Genomic DNA, 12,570 nt, shown 5'->3' with positions numbered 1-12,570 from the left:
CAAAAATGAACTCATAATCAGTGTGTTCAATGTATTTTCCATGCTATCTACCATCCAGTCATCTAATATTGTTATCATTGGAACAGCTCAAAAATTGACTCAAAACATTACTGACATACCTCCTCCTGGTCCAGACTCCTCAGCAAGGGAATTTAGTCACTGGATATAGTTGTCCCCAGAAAAGAATTATCCACTTTCTGAAGAATGATCAGGATCAAAGTTGTAAAGAGTTATACAAACCTTTTTTAGAAAATTCTGGATTCTTCCCTGGATACTCCGTGGCATTTTTTTTCCTTTCCATTTCTGAACAGCTATCTTCTTTAACAGGGGTATAGGGGATTCAAACAATTTCATTCAGCTGCTTGGATTATTCTTTTGGGTTGATGTGTCCCTGGATAATAAAAAAATGACCACTTGGTTGAGTATACCCTGAATATTACACATGCACTAACTTAGGTGGGCTAAAGTAGGGGATATATAGTTCTCCATAATTTTACAATAATATCCTTGTTCCTCTTGCACCTGTCTCTTTTTTCTACCAGTAAGGCTGGGTGCAAGTAGAGAAAAATGCAAAAATGGCGGAGTTATAGTTATTGAAATGGGACACTCTGGGATTTATGGCACTGGGAGGAGATAACCCAAGCAGTAGGTGGGGGATAAACTTAAGACACCAGAAGATACAAGAAGAAATGAACATTAATGATCTCTTCCACTATCATACCTAGAGCCATTTTCAAGAAGAAAAAGTCCCTGGTGAGCTCTCCAAAGGTATTGACAATACCTCAAATTTAACTGACTCTCAAGGTTTACCATTATCCCCCAAACAACTCCTTCCAAAAATAAAAACTGCTCAATTATTTTAACTATCTGGTGAGCCTAAGATCTACTAATTAGTCAGGAGGCAAGATGGAAATGCTGTCAACCTATGCCCCCAATTGACATAGATCTTATTGGGGTCCCCACCAATTGTAAAAACATTTTATTTCCAGGATCATTAACAACTCCCAAGGTATCATATTTCTTATGTGAAAGCAAAGCTTCAATGGACCTCTCTCGCAGAAATATTATGACTTACATTTTAGGAGCTGTCATAAAATATCCTAAAGAGTTTAATGAGATATCACCAGTAGATGAACAAGATGCTATGTGTAGTACCTTGATAACTATAGAACTGTCTCCAAATTGAGGCTACTCTTAGTTAATTGGTGAGTTTTCCAGAGGGATAACATTATATGGATAGTGATCCCTATGTTGAGAGCCATACACTTAAAAAAACTGGTGTAAAATTTCTCCTGACTTTAACTGATCAATGATACCACTTCAGTCTGTAAGTGATTCATGTGAGTCTCAATTCACCAGCCAGGGTTGTTATGAATAATGGAATCACCCTAAATGTCCTTAAAAGCCAAGATAAAGTCTGTATAATGTCTAATATATCTTGCTTCCCCCTGTGTTAATTAATGTCTTAGCCCAAGTGAAAAAGCCAACCAAAATTATAGAGAAAGCCAACCAAAATTATAGAGAAAGATGCCTGGATTTCTAAGGTACACCAATGGTTTATGAGATTTATTAAACTGGTTGGGTCTGGGATCTTGGTGGTGTAATTGGGTTCAATTATACAAATTGGTCTTATTCTGTTTCTTGAAGTCTTATTGATATTTATATTAATTAAATACTGTATGAGACAAAATGAACAAATTTGATCCCATCTTCGGTTGATTAGATTCACCAAAGAGGTTAACCAAGTCGTGTACTCACAGAAAATTTCACTAGAAGCCAAAAAAAGATGTAGAAACTAGTGGTGAACACTATTGAGAGACAATTCTCCAAGGTATCTCATATTTCTGGATATCTTCCCATGAGACATATTAATTGCCCTTTTCTTACAAATAGCCTCAGAAGAGGAACACCTGGGTGGATCAGTTGGTTGAACACCCAACTATTGGTTTCGGATCAGGTCATGATCTCAGGTTTGTGAGATCAAGCCCACAGTCAGGCTCCGTGCTCAGTGCCGAGTCTGCTGGAGATTCTTTACCCTCTCCCCCGGCCCTCCCCTCACTTGCACTCTCTCTAAAATAAATAAAAAGTAAAATCTTAAAAAAAAAAAAACAAGAACAAATAGCCTTAGAAGATAAAGATTGTATCTTTCTGTGAATCAGTGGGAAAGTTTTCTCACTGCACTGTCTAATAAAGATAATGTCTCTCACTGAAGCAAGGTCAGTGAGATTTAGCACTTATAAGATTTAGGTTCCCTATGCTTGGTATTCTTTTCCTGTAACATACCCCGCCACATGCACTGGTATCACCCATACCTCTTCACTTTGCTTTGTGGGAATTGGAGTTTGGGGAGTTGACACATATGCTGAAATTCTGGCTACTCTTATCATTGTCAATAAAATGCTATATCCCCTGTTTCTGACCCATGAGTCTTGCATCTTCTATCATTCCTGAACTATAGCAGCCTAATAATTTAGTTTGCAGAAAAGATAAAATCTAGACCTTGTACAGTTCTTTACAATTTCTATTTGAGATAGCATAGTAAGTATGAACTTGATGGCTTCCCAATACTGAAAGGTTTTCTAGAAGAAATCTGACATGATATTAACAAGTGTTGTGAATGGATACAATAATATCTCACAGATATCAGCAGATGCTGTAAATAGATATGATTTTCTCCAACCATGAAATACTAATCAGCAATAAAATGAAATACAATAAAAAACATAACATGTAAGAATCTCAAAACCTATGCTAAGTTAAAGAAAGCAGACATGAAAGACTATGTTATTTTTAATTACCTTTATATGAAAGGCTAGGAAATGAAATTTCTATAGAAAGATCAGTATTGTCTGGACCCAGTTGTTAAGAGATGGTATCACCTGAAAATAGGTATGAGGAATGTTTTTAAGAAGGATGATATTGTTCTACATTGTATTATGGTGATATTTATATATCTGTATACTGTATACAATTACCAAATTTCATCAAGATTTACTCTTTAAACTGATGTATTTCTTAATTTAAACTATACGTCAACAAAGCTGAGAAAAAGTATTAAGCATTATTCTACAACATGATTTTTCATAGTAAAAAAAAACATTCATCATAAAGATTATCAAGATTTGTTTAAATGTGGGGGAGGAGCAAGCTGGTAGAGGAGTAGGAGACCTGGATTTCGTCTGGTCCCAGGAATTCATCTGGATAGGGATCAAACCATTCCGGACACCTACGAACTCAACAGGAGATCAAAAAAAATAATAGCGGGGCACCTGGGTGGCTCAGTCGTTAAGCGTCTGCCTTCGGCTGAGGTCACGATCCCAGGGTCCTGGGATCGAGCCCCGCATTGGGCTCCCTGCTCCGTGGGAAGCCTGCTTCTCCCTCTCCCACTCCCCCTGTTTGCGTTCCCTCTCTCGCTATGTCTCTCTGTGTCAAGTAAATGAAATCTTTAAAAAAATAATAATAATAATAGCAACAACTCTCTGAACAGAAAAGCAACCACTTTCTGGAAGGTAGGACGTGCGGAGAAGTGAATCCGAGGTGATATTCTGGAGGATAGACTGCGGGGAAAGGGGCCTCCGTCAGCCGCTTCTGACAAGTGATAGAGACGCAGAGCACAAAATCAGAACTTTTAGAAGTCGGCTCCGCTGAGGGAAGTCGTTCCAGTGGCTAAGCAGGGGGGTTGAACCCTCGTGGGACAGTGTGGTCTCAGGACCCTCGGGGTCACAGAAAGACCAGAAAGACCGGGGGTAGCTGAGTGTGGCAGAGCTCCCAGGTATGGGAGCAGGGAAGCCGGCTGCAGAGACGGAGCCGAGGCGCGGGCTCTCAGCTCGGGGTTGCCATAAACTGTGATCCGTGGCACAGTCGGGCCACTGCTCCTCCAGCAGGGACCCAACAAGCGGCAGATCCAGGGAGACTCACCTTCCTCCCCCGGGAGGAGCGGTGCAGGAGTGCACCGCAGGGATCTGCTGGGTTTGGAGACTCCACACGGGGTCGGGTGACTGAGATAGAAATGTGAGGTCACAGGCCGGGTGAGCATGGAGTGCGGCCGGAGACCAGGAGATGGGAGTGATTGACTGCTTTTCTCTGGGGGCTCACTGAGGAGTGGAGCCCTGAGTTCTTGGCTCCTCCGGGGCAGAGGTTGGGAGGCCGCCATTTTCACTCTCATCCTCCAAAGCTGTACGGAAAGCTTGCAGGGAAGAAAAGCTCCCGAGAGCAAACCCAAGCAGATTCCCTAGCCCAGACCAGCAAGGGCGGGCAATTCCGCCTCCGGCAAAGACATTTGGGAACCACGGCAACAGGCCCCCCCCAGAAGATCAGCGAGAACAGCCGGCCAAGAACAAGTTTACTGATCAATGAGAATGACAAAACTCCAGAGCTAGGGGAATAATGCACATAGCATTCATGGCTTTTTCCCCATGATTCTTTAGTCTTTCAAAGTTAATTATTTTTTAACTTTTTTTTTTTGGAATTTTTCTTTTTCCCTTCTTCAACCAACATCTTATCAATCCCTTTTAAAAAAAAATCTTTTTTTATTTTTCATTTTTAGAGTCATATTCTATCCCTTCATAGTAGTTAACCTTATTTTTGGTATATATATATAAGTTCTTCTCTCTTTAAAATTTTGGGATACAGTTTCTTCTAACAGATCAAAATATACCCTAAATCTCTAGTGTATGGCTTTGTTCTAATCTCCTGCCTGATCACATTCTCTCTTTTTTTAAAATCCTCTCCTTACTTTTTTCAACCAACATCTTATCAATTCCTTTTATAAAATCTTTTATAATTTTCATCTTTACAGTCATATTCCATCACTTCATTATATTAACCCTTATTTTTGTACATAAATAAGTTTTCTTTCTTTAAATTTTGAGAGGCACATTCTTCTAACAGACCAAAATATGCCCAAAATCTAGTATGTGGCACTGATCTATGCACCAGCCTGATCATATTTGATCATATTCTGTTTTTTTTGTCTGTCTGTTTTATTTTTCTTTGTTTTTATCTTTTCCTTTTCCTTTTTCTTTTCTTTTTTTTTCTTTTTTCTTTCTTTTCCTTTCTTTTCCCCCAGTTTCAGGTCTTTTCTGATTTGTTTAGTGTATATTTTCTGGGGACATTGTTACCCTGATAGCATTTTGTTCTCTCATTCATCTATTCTCCTCTGAACAAAATGACAAGATGGAAAAAATCACCTCAAAAAAAAAAGAACAAGAGGCAGTACCAACTGCCAGGGACCTAATCAATATGGACATTAGTAAGATGTCAGAACTAGAGTTCAGAATGACAATTCTAAAGATACTAGCTGGGCTTGAAAAAAGCTGGAAGTTATTAGAGAAACCCTTTCTGGAGAAATAAAAGAACTAAAATCTAACCAAGTCGAAATCAAAAATGCTATTAATGAGGTGTAATCAAAAATGGAGGCTCTAACTGCTAGGATAAATGAGGCAGAAGAGTGAATTAGTGATATAGAAGACCAAATGATGGAAAATAAAGCTGAGAAAAAGAGAGATAAACAACTACTGGATCATGAGGGCAGAATTGGAGAGATAAGTGATACCATAAGACAAAACAACATTAGAATAATTGGGATCCCAGAAGAAGAAGAAAGAGAGAGAGGGGCAGAAGGTATAATGGAGCAAATTATAGCAGAGAACTTCCCTAATTTGGGGAAGGAAATAGGCATCAAAATCCAGGAGGCACAGAGAACCCCCCTCAAAATCAATAAAAATAGGTCAACACCCTGACATCTAATAGTAAAACTTACGAGTCTCAGAGACAAAGAGAAAATCTTGAAAGCAGCTTGGGATAAGAGATCTGTAACCTACAATGGTAGAAACATTAGATTGGCAACAGACCTATCCACAGAGACCTAGCAGGCCAGAAAGGACTGGTATGATATATTCAGAGCACTAAATGAGAAAAATATGCAGCCAAGAATACTATATCCACCTAGGCTGTCATTGAAAATAGAAGGAGAGATAAAAAGCTTCCAGGACATGGGGCGCCTGGGTGGCTCAGATGGTTAAGTGTCTGCCTTCAGCTCGGGTCATGATCCCAGGGTCCTGGGATCGAGTCCCACATGGGGCTCCCTGCTCAGTGGGGAGCCTGCTTCTCCCTCTGCCGGCAGCTCACTCTGCTTGTGCTCTCTCTCTCTCAAATACATAAATAAATGAAATCTTAAAAAAAAAAAAAAAAAAAAAAAAAAAACTTCCAGGACAAACAAAAACTGAAGGAATTTGCAAACACAAAACCAACCCTACAAGAAATATTGAAAGGGCTCCTCTAAGCAAAGAGAGAGCCTATAAGTAACATAGACTAGAAAGGAACACAGACAACACAGTAAGAGTCACCTTACAGGCAATACAATGGCACTAAATTCATACCCTTCAACAGTTACACTGAATGTAAGTTGGCTAAATGCCTCAATCAAAAGACACAGGCTATCAGATTGGATTAAAAAAACAAGACCCATCAATATGCTGTGTGTAAGAGACTCATTTTAGACCCAAAGACACCCCCAGATTGAAAGTGAGGGGGTGGAAAACCATTTACCATGCTAATGGACACCAAAAGAAAGCTGGGGTGGCAATCCTTATACCAGACAAATTAGATTTTTTTTTTTTTAAACATTTTATTTATTTATTTGAGAGAGAGAATGAGACAGAGAGAGCATGAGAGGGTCAGAGGGAGAAGCAGACTCCCTGCCGAGCAGGGAGCCCGATGTGGGACTCGATCCCGGGACTCCAGGATCATGACCTGAGCTGAAGGCAGTTGCTTAACCAACTGAGCCACCCAGGCGCCCCAGACAAATTAGATTTTAAACCAAAGACTATAATAAGAGATGAGGAAGGACACTGTATCCTACTTAAAGGGTCTATCCAACAAGAAGGTCTAACAATTGTAAATATCTATACCCCTAACACAGGAGCAGCCAATTATATAAGGCAATTAATAACAAAAGCAAAGAAACACATCGACAACAGTACAATAATAGTGGGGGACTTTAACACCCCCCTCACTGAAATGGACAGATCGTCCAAGCAAAAGATCAACAAGGAAATAAAGACTTTAAATGACACATTAGACCATTAAGACTTCACAGATATATTCAGAACATTCCATCCCAAAGCAACAGAATACACATTCTTCTCTAGTGCCCATGGAACATTCTCTAGAATAGATCACATCCTAGGTCACAAATCAAGTCTCAACTGGTACCAAAAAATTGGGATCATTCCCTGCATATTTTCGGACCACAATGCTTTGAAACTAGAACTCAATCACAAGAGGAAAGTCGGAAAGAACTCAAATACATGGAGGCTAAAGAGCATCCTACTAAAGAATGAATGGATCAACCAGGAAATTAAAAAAAGAATTAAAAAAAAATCATGAAAACCAATGAAAATGAAAACACAATGTTCAAAATCTTTGGGATGCAGCAAAGGCAGTCCTAAGAGGAAAGTATATAGCAATACAAGCCTTTCTCAAGAAACAAGAAAGGTCTCAAATACACAACCTAACCCTACACCTAAAGGAGCTGGAGAAAGAACAGCAAATAAAGCCTAAACCCAGCAGGAGAAGAGAAATAATAAAGATCAGAGCAGAAATCAATGAAATAGAAACCAAAAGAACAGTAGAACAGATCGATGAAATAGGAGCTGGTTCTTTGAAAGAATTAACAAGATTGATAAACCGCTGGCCAGACTTATCAAAAAGAAAAGAGAAATCACCCAAATAAATAAAATCATGAATGAAAGAGGAGAGATCACAACCAACACCAAAGAAATACAAACAATTATAAGAACATATTATGATCAACTATATGCCAGCAAATTAGATAATCTGGAAGAAATGGATGCATTCCTGGAGACATATCAGCTCCCAAAACTGAACCAGGAAGAAATAGAAAACCTGAACAGACCTATAACCACTAAGGAAATTGAAGCAGTCATCAAAAATCTCCCAAAAAACAAAAGCCCAGGGGCAGATGGCTTCCCAGGGGAATTCTACCAAACATTTAAAGAAGAATTAATACCTATTCTTCTGAAACTGGTCCATAAAATAGAAATGGAAGGAAAATTTCCAAACTCGTTTTATGAGGCCACCATTACCTTGATCCCCAAACCAGACAAAGACCCCATCAAAAAGGAGAATTACAGACCAATATCCTTGATGAACATGGATGCAAAAATTCTCACCAAAATACTAGCCAATAGGATCCAACAGTACATTAAAAGGATTTTTCACCACGACCAAGTGGGATTTATCCCTGGGCTGCAAGGTTGGTTCAACATTGGCAAATCAATCAATGTGATACAATACATTAATAAAAGATCTAAGAAGAACCATATGATCCTCTCAATAGATGCAGAGAAAGCATTTGACAAAGTACAGCATCCTTTCTTGATCAAAATCTTTAGAGTATAGGGATAGAGGGGACATACCTCAACATCATAAAAGCCATCTATGAAATACCCACAGTGAATATCATTCTCAATGGGGAAAAACTGAGAGCTTTCCCGCTAAGGTCGGGAACACGGCAGGGATGTCCACTATCACCACTGCTATTCAACATAGTATTAGAAGTCCTAGCCACAGCAATCAGACAACAAAAAAGAAATAAAAGGAATCCAAATCAGAAAGAAGAAGTCAAACTCACACTCTTTGCAGATGATATGATACTTTCTGTTGAAAACCCAAAAGACTCCACCCCAAAACTGCTAGAACTCATACAGGAATTCAGTAAAGTGGCAGGATATAAAATCAATGCACAGAAATCTGTGGCATTCCTATACACCAACAACAAGACAGAAGAAAGCCAGATTAAGGAGTTGATCCCATTTACAATTGCACACAAAACCATAAGATACCTAGGAATAACTCTAACCAAAGAGGCAAAGAATCTGTACTCAGAAAACTATAACATACTCATGAAAGAAATTGAGGAAGACACAAAGAAATGGAAAAACGTTCCATGCGCATGGATTGGAAGAACAAATATTGTGAAGATGTCAATGCTACCTAGAGCAATCTACACATTTAATGTAATCCCTATCAAAATACCATCCACTTTTTTCAAAGAAATGGAGCAAATAATCCTAAAATTTGAATGGAACCAGAAAAGACCCCAAATAGCCAGAGGAATGTTGAAAAAGAAAAGCAAAGCTGGCGGTATCACAATTCCGGACTTCAAGCTCTATTACAAAGCTGTCATCATCAAGACAGTATGGTACTGGCGCAAAAACAGACATATAGATCAATGGAACAGAATACAGAGCCCAGAAATGGACCCTTAACTCTATGGTCAACTAATCTTCGACAAAGCAGGAAAGAATGTCCAGTGGAAAAAAGACAGTCTCTTCAACAAATGGTGTTCGGAAAATTGGACAGCCACATGAGCAGAATGAAACTGGACCATTTCCTTACACCACACACAAAAATAGACTCAAAATGGTTGAAAGACCTCAATGTTAGACAGGAGTCCATCAAAATCCTAAAGGAGAACACAGGCAGCAACCTCTTTGCCCTCAGCCACAGCAACTTCTTCCTAGAAACATCGCCAAAGGCAAGGGAAGCAAAGGCAAAAATGAACTATTGGGACTTCATCAAGATAAAAAGCTTTTGCACAGCAAAAGAAACAGTCAATAAAACCAAAAGACAACTGACAGAATGGGAGAAGATATTTGCAAATGACATATCAGATAAAGAGCTAGTATTCAAAATCTATAAAAAACTTATTAAACTCAACACCCAAAGAACAAATGATCCAATCAAGAATGGGCAGAAGACATGAACAGACATTTTTCCAAAGAAGACATCCAAATGGCTAACAGACACATGAAAAAGTGCTCAATATTGCTCGGCATCAGGGAAATCCAAATCAAAACCTCAATGAGATACCACCTCACACCAGTCAGAATGGCTAAAATTAACAAGTCAGGAAACGACAGATGTTGGCGGGGATGTGGGGAAAGGGGAACCCTCCTACACTGTTGGTGGGAATGCAAGCTGGTGCAGCCATTCTGGAAAACAGTATGGAGGTTCCTCAAAAAGTTGAAAATAGAGCTACCCTATGACCCAGCAATTGCACTACAGGGTATTTACCCCAAAGATACAAATGTAATGATCTGAAGGGGTATGTGCACCCCGATGTTTCTAGCAGCAATGTCCACAATAGCCAAACTATGGAAAGAGGCAGGATGTCCATGGACAGATGAATGGATAAAGAAGATGTGGTATATATATACAATGGAATATTATGCAGCCATCAAAAGGAATGAAATCTTGCTATTTGCAACTATGTGGTTGGAACTGGAGGGTATTATGCTGAGCAATATAAGTCAATCAGAGAAAGACATATATCATATGACCTCACTGATATGAGGAATTCTTAATCTCAGGAAACAAACTGAGGGTTGTTGGAGTGGTGGGGGGTGGGAGGGATGGGGTGGCTGGGTGATAGACATTGGGGAGGGTATGTGCTATGAAGAGTGCTGTGAATTGTGTAAGACTGTTGGATCATAGACCTGTACCTCTGAAACAAATAATACATTTTATGTTAAAAAAAAAAAAATTAGAAGATAGGAGGAGGGGCAGAATGAAGGGGGGGAATCAGAGGGGGAGACAAACCATGAGAGACTATGGACTCAGAAACAAACTGAGGGTTCTAGAGGGGAGAGGGGTGGGGGATGGGTTAGCCTGGTGATGGATATTAAAGAGGGCACGTTCTGCATGGAGCACTGGGTATTATACGCAAAGAATGAATCATGGAACACTACATCAAAAACTAATGATGTAATGTATGTTGATTGACATAACATAATGATAAAACAACAAAGGTTTCTTTCTTGCTCAAAAAAAAAAAAAAGATTTGTTTAAATGTGCCCCATACTCTTACAGCTACTAAACTGAAAGATCTTTCAGAAATTGCCAAAAATGAAATTTCCTATGAAAAGCATTCTATAAATAGCTTCCTAGCTTAACTTGGATAGTCTTTGTAATTATTCAACATCTTGCTTTTTTAAATAAATTTAATGACTTTTAAAAATTTATATTTACATTATATATTTATATTTGTATTTAATGTCCAAGTATTCCTACTAGTTTACAAAGTCCATGAGAACAGGACTCATAATTTTTTTAATTTTATCTTTAGATATCTAACATCATTCCTAGAATCTTAGTTATTCTAGCAATAGTCCAAACTCAAACATAAAATGAGGACCTCTCAGCTTCTCTTTCCTTATAGTTTCCATTTATTGCGGAAGCTTTTTTGGTTAAAAGTTTGACCATATACTAGGGAACTTACTTCAAGACTACTACACTAAAGGTAGAGTACTATGAGATAAGATGTCAGTAAGGATCCTATAGCTTCCAAATCTTGACTGTAGAGTCACCACATAAACCTGTAAAAAGTCCAGTATTGAGTAGATGATGAGCCAACCCCAGAGGAGATGCATGTGCATTGAAACAGTTCTCACTTTGACATATATCCCTAGTGTTCCTTTTATTTAATTTTCCTACTTATAGATGCCTTTCAAGGCCAATTTCCTTTGTGGTTCCTATGCCTTTTTCAGTTTATTTGGTTTGCGGAAGTCCTAGCAACTATGGAGAAAAAGTCTCTGGCACTTGTTTACTCAGAAGGGGGAAGTGGGGCATACATCATTTCCATATTTTGTTTGAGAGCTAGAACCAAATTGAAGGATAGATTTTGGAACTACAGAAAACATGATTTGGATGTAAGGTCTAAATACAGCTGAAATGAAAACTGTTCAATAGGAGTAGATATGAAGTTCTCCTTTCCTTCTTTTTCCCAAATGTAGAGTCAAAGTCTGAAAACCAAGCAGATATAATTTGAATCCAGAAAAAGTATGATGGAGATTGGAGTGCAGACTTGCACTACTGTACTTTAAGTCTAGGGTGAGAAAGGAAACAAGACAGATGTCCATTTCAGTTCACCAAGATAGAGGACAGGATATATATTATGAGGAGAAACATTCAAAGGAAAAAAAAGTATCTAGATTATCCTTTGATATTTAATACAAATAATAACACCAGTAGTTATTACTAACACCATTTGATGTTTTTAAGCACTGTGCTGGAAAATTTCAATAACTTCTCAGACCTAATCCTGAAAACAACTCTATCATTTAGGTCAAGGAAGAATTAATTCCACATTACTGCCATTTAGCATATTAAAGATTGCAACAGATTCTTGCTTCAGATTTCTCTGACTACAAAATTTATACTCTTTCCTTCATACAACCTTCTTTGGGTATGTGCAATATCTCAATAACTAGCCAATAATTTAGTATCTGGACATCAACTCAAGGAATAGCAGGCTGTCATGAACACAACTGGTATCTTTTTACAGTAACTGCCTTCACCTGGCAGTTTGCCTATCTGGCAGAGTAGGAGTAAAATCTGAAACACTGTATTGGCAGAATAGGTCTCATGTTTTTGAGCTCTCAGAGAAATGTTTCAGAGCACCCTGTGTGGCTCTGTCTGTACAGTTGAGTATAGAATAAATAAGTGATTTAAGCAAGGGATCATTAAAAGGAGAAATGAAGCAAC

General features: G+C 38.6%; 1 long non-coding RNA gene across 1 annotated transcript in view; it reads right to left on the bottom strand.

Moving 5' to 3' along the window:
• Window positions 1-248: 248 nt before the first annotated feature.
• The window catches only part of LOC118528659 (uncharacterized), a 63,134-nt gene continuing 50,812 nt past the window's right edge, over window positions 249-12,570 (bottom strand). The window contains exon 4 of the long non-coding RNA XR_004913767.2: window positions 249-391. This is a non-coding gene — a long non-coding RNA (uncharacterized LOC118528659). The remainder of the gene's footprint in view (window positions 392-12,570) is intronic.

Source organism: Halichoerus grypus, chromosome 3 (assembly GCF_964656455.1).
Source record: "Halichoerus grypus chromosome 3, mHalGry1.hap1.1, whole genome shotgun sequence".
NCBI classification, from domain to species: domain Eukaryota; kingdom Metazoa; phylum Chordata; class Mammalia; order Carnivora; family Phocidae; genus Halichoerus; species Halichoerus grypus.
Note: the sequence above shows the minus strand (reverse complement) of the source record. Positions and strands in the feature narration are given on the sequence as shown.